The sequence below is a fragment of the Musca autumnalis genome, unplaced genomic scaffold (assembly GCF_047663935.1).
Source record: "Musca autumnalis isolate F117 unplaced genomic scaffold, ASM4766393v1 scaffold_1, whole genome shotgun sequence".
Lineage (NCBI taxonomy): Eukaryota > Metazoa > Arthropoda > Insecta > Diptera > Muscidae > Musca > Musca autumnalis.
In genome coordinates this window covers 250,801,445-250,815,037 of record NW_027411644.1, presented here as the reverse complement: position 1 = coordinate 250,815,037, position 13,593 = coordinate 250,801,445, and the positions used below count along the sequence as shown (strand labels likewise).

At 37.6% G+C, this 13,593-nt stretch overlaps 1 protein-coding gene and 1 long non-coding RNA gene across 5 annotated transcripts in view; one reads left to right on the top strand and one right to left on the bottom strand.

Moving 5' to 3' along the window:
- The window catches only part of Bicra (BRD4 interacting chromatin remodeling complex associated protein), a 370,087-nt gene that overhangs the window by 155,045 nt on the left and 201,449 nt on the right, over positions 1–13,593 (bottom strand). The gene's annotated exons all lie outside the window — the stretch shown is intronic.
- The window catches only part of LOC141389329 (uncharacterized), an 89,536-nt gene that overhangs the window by 52,608 nt on the left and 23,335 nt on the right, over positions 1–13,593 (top strand). The gene's annotated exons all lie outside the window — the stretch shown is intronic.

Genomic DNA, 13,593 nt, shown 5'->3' with positions numbered 1-13,593 from the left:
TGAAAAAAATTATATTTTTAGACAGTTGATGTAGAGAATTTGTTTTTAATTTCATCACATATCTTACTTTTATTTTACTTTATTTTATTTCGCTATCTGCCCGAATTGAACCCACGAACCCTCTGATTTCTAGCCAAAGACACTACACACTATGCCACGCACACGAATATTAAGGGTTGCTTAAGAACTTAAATGTGCAGAGCACATGTGCACCACGAATTGTTATTTTTTAATTAAAAAAAACTCGCGTGCCGACGGTGAGCGTTGAACACACAACCCTAGGATTTATAGTCGGACACACACTTACTGTGCCACCGTCGTCATTACTTAGTGAGGAGTAAAGTAAGTAGGTTTACCTTGAAAATTTTTTAAGAAGTAACCCATTACTTTTCAGATTACATGTAATCTGAAAAGAAGTTTGTTTACATTACTTTGTAAAGGGTTACGTAATGACTACCGGATCCAAATTTTTGCTGGGATATCATGTGGTAGTAGGTCATGCCTAGGAGGAACTACCAGAATATTACAATGGACGATGTTGCCAGACATAACATAACAATTTAAAATATTAATTTTATAACTGAAAAAAATTAAGCTTTCGCGTCGAAGCGTGGATATATCGAAAACTAGAGCAGATAGGAGAAAGCCGTCGGAAATTCAGGAAGAGCATACCGGAAAACCGTGGAAACCACTTCTATCTTCAAAAAGTCAATAAATGGAGTATGGAACACTTAAGCATGACACCGACGACATAACTTCTAAACCGTTTGGAATTTGGGATTACTCGTGGAGGCACAGTTGTAGCTTTCGTCCTAAAGAATAATAATTGTGAACACATAAATCCATTCGAAATCCTGTTCAAGCTAAAATTTTCAAAATTGAAACAGATCTCAAGAAACAACTTTCTAGAACATACAAACTCTGTTGAAAAGGTTCTTAATGGTCAAAATAGCTAAACAAATGCGACATGTTTCCGCTCCACAGATACTAAACCGTTCAACATTTAAGAAAACAATCAACCACAATAATGTAGCAAAGATATCAGCAAACAACATTCTGGATCATACGAAATGTCTATGAACGGTTTTTAAATGCGAAAATAGCCAAAAACTTTTGAAAATATTAGATTTTTATACTTTTTTCTCCTATACCAATTTTCCATTCCATTTCCATCAATTTTCCTCTAAAATTAAACAAACTCATCAGTTTATGCTTTTCACATCATGAATAATAAAAAATATAACGATAATACAAAGACTTAAGAAACAAACGTTGCTCATTTTAACCACAATGGCCCACTGTTGCCTGCAGGCAACATTTGGTAACTCCCGAACCACGAGGAATTTTTAAGATTTTTGTTTTTCGTAGAGGCCTTTTTTGCGACTACTAATCATAATAAATATGAAAAATAATTTTATCTCTACGAAAAATTGAGGGGGTTCAAAGGGTTAAACTATAAACTACATATACCCTCAATGAGAATAAAGACTGACTGTCTGTTTACATGAAAGGATCCACATTTTTACCAATCGCAGAGGAGCAGAGGAACATTTTCATAGTTTCAATTATGACCTTTTCTTATATAGTTGGTTCCCTGTTTCGAACGTCTATATGAACACTATAACAAAATCTAAAGATATGCAAAATTCCATGCACATACATAAAACTCCTGCGAAGCCACCAATAATCAAAGGGTTGAATTATGAAATACAAGCGCCGTCCTCGCAGATTGACAACATACCACAAACAGCGACGTATGCAATTCCAAATTCAATGTAATGGTAAAACAATAGAACAAAAACTCCATACAACAGAAGAGTTGCGATAATGCATTTCTAAAGCGCGTTAAGGACATTCGCATGCAATCAACAAACAACGAAAAACTGAATGAGTGATTGTATGCCCAGGATTAACACAAAACAAAAGGGAAATAAAGTAAAGCAACAGATGCAACTACTGACTGGAACCTCCGACAACAATTGTAAATAATACTCGTATAGTTTGTTTGTTTCTTCTCCTCGCCCCTGTTAAAGTTCCCTTTGAATTGTAACCAACAACAGCTGTTCCAAAGTTGAAGCGTGCTTTTTTTCTCGCTGTTATCAATACGCAGAATAAATAAATAAAAAAATTGTTGGTCGATTGGTTTGTTGGTTTGCTGCTTTTGTGCTGTTTATGACGTATGAAAACATACCACATTGACAAGTCATTTCTGTGACCCTCCTCTATTCGTTCGTCCTCCCCGGAAAGTGCAAAACCAATCGTAATAACAATCAATTGTCAGCAAATAAAACTGTCTGGTTAAAAAAAGTAACGCACATCAATAGTTTTTAAAACTAAAAAAGTTGGGTTTTTGTTTTTGTTGGCTTTGTTGTCAGAGACCCATGGCCAAACAATTAGTGCTAGTAGCTAAACCGCAATACCAAAATTAAAAGGTGTAGGGAAAAAACATTTGTGGTGGTAGGTATAGAATTTATTGATAGTAATATATATTTTTAGAAATTTAGTTTATTCAATGGGGTAAGTCACATTTTTTATGCTAGGAATTTCCTTTAGAATTGTGCACTGCGATTATCCAAATATTTAACCACAGTATTAGCGACAATTATCGTGGGCATAATGTTCTCTATTATTTTTACTAAATTTATTTAATTTAACTTATTTCAAAATTTTGAACAAATGTAAGGAAGATTTTGTTGTTGTAACAATGTTTTTATTTTAGTTTTTTATGTTAATTTTTCTGCTTAATCTGTCTCTGGGTCTATCCTCCGTTCTTGGAATGTGTCTGAAGTTTGTTAGGTGAGCCTGGTAAGATAATTCAAAAGGATATTTTGCACGTTGTCCTCGATCCTTGCCGTAAGGAATTCAGACTACTGCATCATCACGCACCGTACTTGAACCAAAACTACTCTGGTTTGTCGTGGCAGCTGACGTTCCTCAGCTGCAATAGATGGGGCGTGTTCTCCAAGGACAACATTCCCACGTTAGTTGTTTATGACATCCGCATTCGTGTGAATGTTATTTAAACCTGATTGATAGGCTTTTTGATATCTCTTGTAACGTTGGATTTCTCTTTGTTGATCATGAAGATCCCTCCTGACATGCCTGAGTGAGGGTACTATCCACCATATGGTGATTAGGATGGCTCTTACGGTAACATCCGAGCAAGTACTACTGCAGCGAATATCTGTCTCCTCATGTATATCGTCTGCTGAAGATATGAGGAGGCACCCTGTTGAAGTTCTCAGAGCGGAGTTGTAACAGGTTTGAATTTTTTTCCTTCGAGTTGTACTTATATTCGCTGACCAAACTGGAGCCGCGTAGCTTACCACAGACCGACTTATCGAGTTATATGTGGTCAACAAAGTTTCTTCATCTACAACCCAAGTGCTGCCAGCTAGGTACTTGATGATATTGTTCCTATATCTCAGCTTATCGCAGATAGCTGTGAAATTCGCGGACTACATGAACGTGCTGTCGAATGTGACCCCTAGAATTTTGGGGTTGTTTGTGGTCGGAATTCTGCAGACATCAATGTGGTGAACAGAGTGGCCGTATATTTGCATATTCCCCGTGTGGAAGAAGGTGGTAAGATCGGTCAAATAGGAGTTCAGCCTTTCACGAATGGCATCAGAGAAGGTACTTGATGACAATATCAGTGCCGTCTGGAGGGGCGCAATACCGGATATCCTTGGGGATATTCCCGTTTCACTCTACGATGCTTGGATTTCTTGTTCCTGATTGATTATCAAGCGTGGAATGCTTGACTGTGTCAAAGGCTTTTTATAAGTCAAGTACCACCATCACTGTTCTATCACACAACTTGCTCTGGTTGGGTCCTCGACTAGTATGTGTGGTGATGGCATGCAGCGCTGCTAACGGGACCCATGCTTATGATCGGCAAGTGGATATCAATTTTTGACGCTGGGTAGGAGTAAAGCCTCAAGGGTCTTTGCTACGGGCGACAAAATCGAAATCAGTCTGTACGATCCAACTTGCCTGGCTTCAGTAGCGAACTTTAGTGAGATACAAAAATTTCTTAAAAAGATCAAAATTACGTAAATTTTAAAGAATCTTTAACCCATTCTCGTTAAAGGCAACTCAAACAAATCCCTACTATCACAAATTTCAAAATCATTTTCAACTATTTTCATTTATTCAACAATTGCGGTTAAACTTGTAATGTTCTAATCTAAATATAAAACGTGGCGACGATAAAACTATTAGCAATTCAACCAATTGGGACATTATTTGTCGTATTGTTACGAAAATTAAACTATGGTCATGGTTGTAGCTCGTTAGCAGCTGACAATAATTAAAAACGTATAAAAATCACTATTAAGAGATAAGGTTCACAAACAACCGCACACATTCACCCGGGCAAAAGCAAAACCAATTTTATTCAGACTGACCCTAAACTAACCAACAAAACGACAACCAAACCAACACACACACAAAGAGCGTAAACATTATCTAACAATCACCAGAACTCATCATTAACCCATAGGGAGTTACAGACTAATTATTTCCGAATTGTATCATCAGCAAACCACTAACAACTAACAACAGGGGCAGAACGACGTTATAGGGAACAGACGGGGCTGACTAATGTTGGTATTGGCGGATGGAACAAATACAAAATCATCAAAATAGCAGATAAAATGTGTAACAACATCATTGTAACCATGAATTTGCATAACGTAACAAGAGGAGACAGTAACAACAACAACAACAACGGCGTGTAGTACATTAATTATTGTCCTGCAGACAGAACATAAACGCAAAAGCATAAAAAATATGTCCATATACAAAAAATATGAAATCAATTATTAACGATGAAATGACATGGACGACGCTGGATGGCAACGATTGTCATAACAGGTAACAAACTTGGACATTGGCAGATGGGCAATGTATGGCACGTAAAGTCTAGTTTTCCAACAGCAGCATTTTTCACCATTACCAAGTACAGTTTAACTTCTTTAAAACGACAATGTCTTCTTATAGAAGGCGGAAATGTCTTCTCTAAAAAGACAATAAGGTCTTCTTCTCATATAAGTCTTCTTCTCATAGAAGATGAGAGGGTATTTTCTTAAAGGGAGAGGGTTATCTCATAGAAGACGAAAAGGCCTTCTCATAGGAGACAAGAAGGTCATCTGAAAAATACTAGAAGGTCTTGGCATAGAAGAAGACCTTATCAGAAACTTATAAAATACCAAAAGATGTTTTTATAGAAGATGAGAAGGTGTTTCCAAAAAATAAGTTTTCACTTTTTTTATAGAAGACGAGAAGTTTATTTTATAGATGATGAGATGGTTTTCTCGTAAAAGCCGATAAGTTCATCTTATAAAGACGAGAAGGCCTTCTTATAAGATACAAGAGGCTCTTATTGTAAAAGACGAGAGGTCATCTCATAAAAGATGAGAAGGTGTTCTTATAGAAACGAGAATGTCTTCTTATAGAGGACCAGAAGGTCCTCGTATAGAAGCCCAGAAGGTCTTCGTATAGAAGACCAGATGGTGTTCGTATAAAAGGCCACAACAACTTCTTATAGAAGGCCAGAAGGTCCAGAAGTTTTCTTATAGAAAACCACAAGGTCTTTTTATAGAAGGCCAGAAAGACTTCATATAGGAGTCCAACAGTCTTCTTATAGAAGATCAGATGGTCTTCGTATAGAAGACCAGAATAACTTCTTATAGAAGGCCAGAAGGTCTTCTTATAGGAGGCCCGAATGGTCTATTATACGAAGACCAGAAGGTATTCGTCTTCGTATAGAAGGCCAGAACATCTTCTTATAGAAGGCCAGAAGGACTTCATATAGGAGTCCAACAGTCTTCTTTTAAAAGACCAGAAGGACTTCGTATAGAAGACCAGAAGGTCTTCGTATAGAAGCCCAGAAGGTCTTCGTATAGAAGACCAGAAGGTCTTCGTATAGAAGACCAGAAGGTCATCGTATAGAAGACCAGAAGGTCACCGTATAGAAGACCAGAAGGTCATCGTATAGAAGACCAGAAGGTCACCGTATAGAAGACCAGAAGGTCTTCGTATAGAAGACCAGAAGGACTTCGTATAGAAGACCAGAAGGTCATCGTATAGAAGACCAGAAGGTCACCGTATAGAAGACCAGAAGGTCACCGTATAGAAGACCAGAAGGTCCTCGTATAAAAGACCAGAAGGTCTTCATATAGAAGACCAGAATAACTTTTTATAGAAGGCCAGAAGGTCTTCTTATAGGAGGCCCGAATGGTCTATTATACGAAGACCAGAAGGTATTCGTCTTTGTATAGAAGGCCAGAACTTCTTCTTATAGAAGGCCAGAAGGACTTCATATAGGAGTCCAACAGTCTTCTTTTAGAAGACCAGAAGAACTTCGTATAGAAGACCAGAAGGTCGTCGTATAGAAGCCCAGAAGGTCTTCGTATAGAAGACCAGTAGGTCTTCGTATAGAAGACCAGAAGGTCATCGTATAGAAGACCAGAAGGTCACCGTATAGAAGACCAGAAGGTCATCGTATAGAAGACCAGAAGGTCACCGTATAGAAGACCAGAAGGTCCTCGTATAAACGACCAGAAGGTCTTCATATAGAACACCAGAAGGTCTTCGTATAGAAGGCCAGAAGATCTTCGTATAGAAGACCAGATGATATTCGTATAGAAGGCCAGAACAACTTCTTATAGAAGGCCCGAAGTTCATCATACAGAAGGCCAGAAAGTCATCTTATGGAAGGCCTGAAGGTAATCTTATAGAAGGCCAGAAGGTAATCTTATAGAAGGCCAGAAGGTCATCTTATAGAAGGCCAGAAGGTTATCTTATAGAAGGCCAGAAGGTCCAGGAGTCCTCTCATAGAAAACCAGAAGGTATTCTTATAGAAGGCCAGAAGGACTTCAAATAGGAGTCCAACAGTCTTCTTATAGAAGACCAGAAGGTCTTCATATAGGAGTCCAGAAGGACTTCATATAGGAGTCCCGGAGTCTTCTTACAGAAAACCAGAAGGTCTTCGTATAGAAGGCATGAAGGTCTTCTTATAAAATACCACAGATGCTTCTTATATAAGACCAGAACTTCTTCGTATAGAAGACAATAAGGTACCTTATATAATACCATATGGTCTTCTTATAGAAGACCAGAAGGTCTTCTCATAGAAGGCCAGAAGCTCTTCTCATAGAAGGCCAGAAGCTCTTCTTATAAAAGACCAGAAAAACTTCTTATAGAAAATCAGAAGGTATTTTTATAAAAGAACACAGATGCTTCTAATAGAAGACAAGAAGAGAAGGTCTCCTGAGAAGGCCTTATTAATGATGACGATATAGTCTTCTAATAGAAGACGAAAAACCTTTTAATAAAAGAAGCGAAGATCTTACTATAGAAGACGAGAATATCTCTTTACAGAAGACGAGGTATTCATATAGAAGAAGAAAAGGTCTTCTCATAGAAGACGAGAAGGTGTTCTGTAGAATTCGAGAAGGGTTTTTTTATAGAAGACAAGAAGGTCTTCTTCGGAGACGAGGTCTTCTCAAAAAAGACGAGAAGGTCTCCTCATAGAAAACGAGGAGGCCTCCTTATGGAGGACGGCAGGGTCTCCTCATAATAAACTGGAAGATATTCCCATAGAAGAAAGATGTTCTTCATATAGAAGACAAGAATCTCTTCTGGAAGACGTGAAGGTCTTTTTATAAAAGACTAGAATGTCTTTCCATAGAATACGAGTAGGTCTTCTTCTCATGTCATAATTCTTGTCAAAGGCCACATGGTATTCCAATAGTAGACCACACTGTCCCATTATAAAAAACTCCATATAGAAGACCAGAAAGTCTTCTCGTGGATGAACACAGATCCTACTTATAAAAAGCCTCCACATAAAATGTAGTCTTTTCATAGAAGGCCAGAAAGTCTTTCCATAGTAGATCACAAGGTATCCATATAGTAGTCCAGAAGGGCTTCATATAGATGATCAGAAATACTTCATAGAGAAGACCAACATGGTTTTATATAGAAGATCAGAACGTCTTACCATAAATATACATTAAGATAATCTCGGGGAGAACAAAAAAACGTTTTTGTAGAAGATATGAAGGGTTCAACTCAAACTGTATTATATAAAAAGAATTTTTCAAAAATGTTTTTTATCCAGTTTTTTGGAAGAGCTCAACACGCAAAGAATACCTTAAACGCGCTTTTTCCCATAAAAGTCCTTAAAAGGTCCTTTCAATGAGGAACTCAAAGGTCTTCAATTAAAAGAAGACCCCAAGCATTCTTCTATCCAAAGAAAACTCCAAACAGGCTTCTGTCCAAAGAAGACCCCAATAGTCCCTCTGTTTATTAAATAGCTTAAAAGGCATTCGGTATATAAAAGACCCCAAAAACGTCTTCCTTCCATAGAAGAATACAATAGACCTGTTGTTTATGAAAGACCTCAAAAGTTGTTCATTTACAACAGTATTCAAAGACCTTCCAGTATATCGGCTCTCTATTCTATGGCACTTAGACCCTGTCTAACATCCAGTACTCACATAACATAAATTTACTTACATAACTCTATGTTATGTATTATTAAACATTTTGCCACAGTTCAAAATGGCAAGTGCAGGGACTAGCAAAAGCCTGTCATAATCCCAGCAAAGGGTAAAGGACTTTCGATGGATGTTATTGACGACGAAACGGACAATGGTCATCAATGGGTGTGGTGACACATGTGTTATTTGTCTCACCGCAATCAGGATATCCTCCGATAGACACACAAAACAACAACAGTAGCAACAAAAAACGTACGATAAAGTCTACAATAACATTTGTAACAACCGCCATCACCACTATTGTTGTTGTTACCATCAAAATTACAAAACCAAATGCAACAACATCGACAAATGGCAACAATTTTAATAAATGTCTGGTGATTATAAGTGCAAACCCATTTGATGATTTAACGGCTGAGTTTGGTTATTTTAAAGGCAATAAAGGGTGGGGTGGGTGTGTGGAACACAATTGTTGGTGATGGCAATGATGAAAATGTCATTCGTTGCCTCTGAGCCATGAGAGTGTAAATGTGGTTAATGCCCAATGTGACTTGCCATGATGTTGACGATGATGATGCTAATATGTATTTGCTCAGAATCCATTTACGTCCTACTCCTTCTTCTGCCCAACCTTCGAGGCTTACTTTCTTTTCATTTGCCATTTAGAGTATTTCCATATTATTACGGCCTTGCTGAAAAGGTTACATTTGTAGCGTAAAGTTCAAACGAATTATCCACAATCATCCCAAGGCAACAAAGACTCCACTCCAATTGCACTTCAATAATGCGGAGAGTTTGTCTTTGCCATTACACAATGATTTAGTCATCAAATGCCCTATAGACAGAATCAGTTGGATGGAAAATATTGTCATGAATTATTGGTTGAATGGGATATGAAGGGTTATTTGAAAGGTGTGTTTGAAATAAATGCAATATCTCTAAAAGTGTCTATTTCATGGGGCGTTATGAGTTTATTTGCGAAATTATAGAAAGATCTTCATACAGAAGACCAAATGATTTTCTTATAGAAGACCAGAAGATCTTCTTATAGAAGAGCGGAAGGTCCACTTATTGATGACCACAAAACCATTTATAGAAGACCAGAAGGACTCCTTATAGGAGACCAGGGGGTCTTCTTATAGAAGACCACAGAGACATCTTATAGAACGTCTTCTTATAGAAGGTCTGAAGGTCTTCATATAGAAGGCCAGAAGGTCTTCTTATAGAAAGCCAGAGGGTCTTCCTATAGAAGCCCAGAAGGTTTTCTTATGGAAGGCCAGAAGGTTTTCTTATAGAAGGCCAAAAGGTCTTTCTATAGAAGCCCCGAAGGTTTTCTTATAGGAGATCAAAAGTGTTCTTATAGAAGGCCAGAAGGTATTCTTATAGGGTGCCAGAAGGACTCCTTATAGGAGACCACAGAGACTTCTTATAGAAGGCCAGAAAGTCTTCTTCTATAAGGCCAGAAGGTCTTCATATAGAAGGCCAGAAGGTCTAATTATAGAAGGCCACAAGGTCCTCTTATAGAAGGCCACAAGGTATTCTTATAGAAGACTAGAAGGTCTTCTTATAGAAAACCACAGAGACTTGTTATAGAAGTCCAGAAGGTGTTCTTATAGAAGGCCAGAAGGTATTCTTAGAGAAGGCAAGAAGGTATTCTTATAGAATATCAGAAGGTTTTCTTATATGAAACCAAAAGTCCTCTTATAGAAGACCACAGAGAGGGTCTTCTTATAGAAGGCCAAAAGGTATTCTTATAGAAGGCCAGAAAGTCTTCTTATGGAAGGCCAGAAGGACTTTTTATAGAAGGACACAATGTCTTCTTATAGAAGGCCACAAGGTCCTCTTATAGAAGGACAGAAGGTATTCTTATAGACGACCAGAAGGTCTTCTTATAGGAGGGCCAGAAGGACTTTTTATAGAAGGACACAATGTCTTCTTATAGAAGGCCACAAGGTCCTCTTATAGAAGGACAGAAGGTATTCTTATAGACGACCAGAAGGTCTTCTTATAGGAGACCAAAAGTCCTCTTATAGAAGACCACAGAGACGGTCTTCTTATAGAAGGCCAGAAGGTTTTCTTATAGAAGGCCAAAAGGTATTCTTATAGAAGGCCAGAAGGTCTTCTAATAGAAGGCCAAAAGGTGTTCTTATAGAAGGCCAGAAGGTCTTCTAATACAAGGCCAAAAGGTATTCTTATAGAAGACCAGAAGGACTCCTTATAGGAGACCAGAAGGTCTTGATATAGAAGGCCAGAAGGTCTTATTATAGAAAACCACAGAGACTTCTTATAGAAGACCCGAACGTCTTCTTATAGAAGGCCAGAAGGTGTTCTTATAGAAGGCCAGAAGGTATTCTTAGAGAAGGCCAGAAGGTATTCTTATAGACGAGCAGAAGATTTTCTTATATGAAACCAAAAGTCCTCTTATAGAAGACTTCTTATAGAAGACCACAGAGAAGGTCTTCTTATAGAAGGCCCTAAGCTCTTCCTATAGAAGGCCAGACGGTCTTCTTATGGAAGGCCAGAAGGACTTTTTATAGAAGGCCAGAAGGTCTTCTTGCAGAAGGTCGTCTTATAGAAGACCAGAATGTATTCTTATAGGAGGCCAGAAGATCTTCTCATAGAAGGCCAGAAGGTCTTTTTATAGGAGACCAGAATGTCCTCTTATAGAAAACACAGAGACTTCTTACAGAAGACCCGAACGTCTTCTTAGAGAAGGCCAGAAGGTATTCTTATAGAAAACAGAAGGTTTTCTTATAGGAGACCAAACGTCTTTTTATATAAGACCACAGAGAAGGTCTTCTTAAAGAAGGCCAAAAGGTATTCTTATAGAAGACCAGAAGGAAGCCTTAAAGAAGGCCAGAAAGTATTCTTATAGAAGACCAGAAGGTTTTCTTATAGAAGATCACAGAGAAGGTCTTATAGAAAATCACAGAGAAGGTATTCTTATAGAAAGCCAGAAGGTCTTCATATAGAAGGCCAGAAGGACTTCATATAGAAGGCCAGAAGGTATTCTTATAGAAGGCCAGAAGGTCTTCTTATAGAAAACCACAGAGACTTGTTATAGAAGTCCAGAAGGTGTTCTTATAGAAGGCCAGAAGGTATTCTTAGAGAAGGCAAGAATGTATTCTTATAGAATATCAGAAGGTTTTCTTATATGAAACCAAAAGTCCTCTTATAGAAGACCACAGAGAAGGTCTTCTTATAGAAGGCCGAAAGGTATTCTTATAGAAGGCCAGAAGCTCTTCTTATAGAAGGCCAGAAAGTCTTCTTATGGAAGGCCAGAAGGACTTTTTATAGAAGGACACAATGTCTTCTTATAGAAGGCCACAAGGTCCTCTTATAGAAGGCCAGAAGGTATTCTTATAGACGACCAGAAGGTCTTCTTATAGGAGACCAAAAGTCCTCTTATAGAAGACCACAGAGAAGGTCTTCCTATAGAAGTCCAGAAGGTATTCTTATAGAAGGCCAGAAGGTATTCTTATAGAAGGCCAGAAGGTCTTCTTATAGGAGACCAGAAGGTCTTCTTATAGGAGACCAAAAGCCCTCTTATAGAAGACCACAGAGAAGGTCTTTTTATAGAAGGCCAGAAGACCAAAAGTCCTCTTATAGAAGACCACAGAGAAGGTCTTCTTATAGAAGGCCAGAAGGTTTTCTTATAGGAGACCAAAAGTCCTCTTATAGAAGACCACAGAGAAGGTCTTCTTATAAAGGGCCAGAAGGTATTCTTATAGAAGGCCAGAAAGTATTTTTATAGAAGACCAAAAGTTGTTCTTATAGAAAGCTAGAAAGGGCTTCATATAGAAGGCCAGAAGGTCTTCATATAGAAGAACAGAAGATCTTCTTATAGAAGGCCAGAAGGTCTTCTTATAGAAGGCCAGAAGAGTTTCTTATAGGAGACTAAAAGTCCTCTTATAGAAGACCATAGAGAAGTTCTTCTTATAGAAGGCCAGAAGGTTTTCTTATAGAAGGCCAAAAGGTATTCTTAGAAAAAGTCAGAAGGTATTCTTATAGAAGCCTTCTTCTTATAGAAGAACAGAAGGTCTTCATATAGAAGGCCACAAGGTCTTCTTCTAGAAGGCCAGAAGGTCTTCTTCTAGAAGGACAGAAGGTCTTCTTATAGGAGACCAAAAGTCCTCTTATATAAGACCACAGAGAAGGTCTTCTTATAGAAGGCCAGAAGGTCTTTATATAGAAGGCCAGAAGGTCTTCTTAAAGGAGGTCAGAAGGTCTTCTTATAGAAGGTCAGAAGGTCTTCTTATAGAAGGCCAGAAGGTATTTTTAGAAAAGGCCAAAAGGTATTCTTATAGAAAACCAGAAAGTATTCTTAGAAAAGGCCAGAAGGTATGCTTATAGAAGACCGGAAGGAATTCTTAGAGAAGGACAGAAGGTATTCTTATAGAAGACCAGAATGTTTTATTATAGAAGACCACAGAGAAGGTTTTCTTATAGAAGGCCAGAAGATATTCTTATAGGACACCACAGGTTTTTTAAGGAATAATAGAACTTCATCTTATAGAAGACCAGAAGATATTTTTATATAGCATTTCCAAATTAAATGAAACCTTTTCCAAATTGAATGAAACCTTTTCCAAATTAAATGAAACCTTTTCCAAATTAAATGAAACCTTTTCCAAATTAAATGAAACCTTTTCCAAATCAAATGAAACCTTTTCCAAATCAAATGAAACCTTTTCCAAATCAAATGAAACCTTTTCCAAATCAAATGAAACCTTTTCCAAATTGAATGAAACCTTTATTTTTATTGAAAGAAAAAAGCCAGAATATTTTGAAAAAATTAAGAAATAAAAATTATATGGATTTTCAACGATTTTTTACTTAAATTCTAATCTTAAGTAATGACATAAAAATGTAACTCGCTGCATGTTCTGCTTCCTTGAACATAAACATTTCATAATTTTTGGGCATCAATTAAGGTTATAGCGAAATAATCCTAAAGAGAGAATTTAGGTTTAAAAAATTCTTAATAACACTGTGACACTAAATGGAGGTGAAAATCTGGGGCAGAGATAATTCCTTTGGGGATGAAAGCCCTAGGTGAGTATATTAAGAATCCTGAAGGATA